The sequence below is a fragment of the Thamnophis elegans genome, chromosome 14 (assembly GCF_009769535.1).
Source record: "Thamnophis elegans isolate rThaEle1 chromosome 14, rThaEle1.pri, whole genome shotgun sequence".
NCBI classification, from domain to species: domain Eukaryota; kingdom Metazoa; phylum Chordata; class Lepidosauria; order Squamata; family Colubridae; genus Thamnophis; species Thamnophis elegans.
In genome coordinates, this window is record NC_045554.1 from 46526331 (window position 1) to 46526535 (window position 205).

Genomic DNA, 205 nt, shown 5'->3' on the forward strand with positions numbered 1-205 from the left:
CAAATCCCACCAGGCTCAAGGTTGTCTCAGCCTTCCGTCCTTCCGAGGTGGGTAAAATGAGGACCCAGATTGTTGGGGGAAAGAGGCTGACTCTGTAATCTGCTTAGAGAGGGCTGTGAAAGCACCGTGAAGCGGGATATAAGTCTAAGTGCCATTGCTATTTCAATCCAAAGATTTGAAGGTTTAGATTTGTTAAGGACTCATC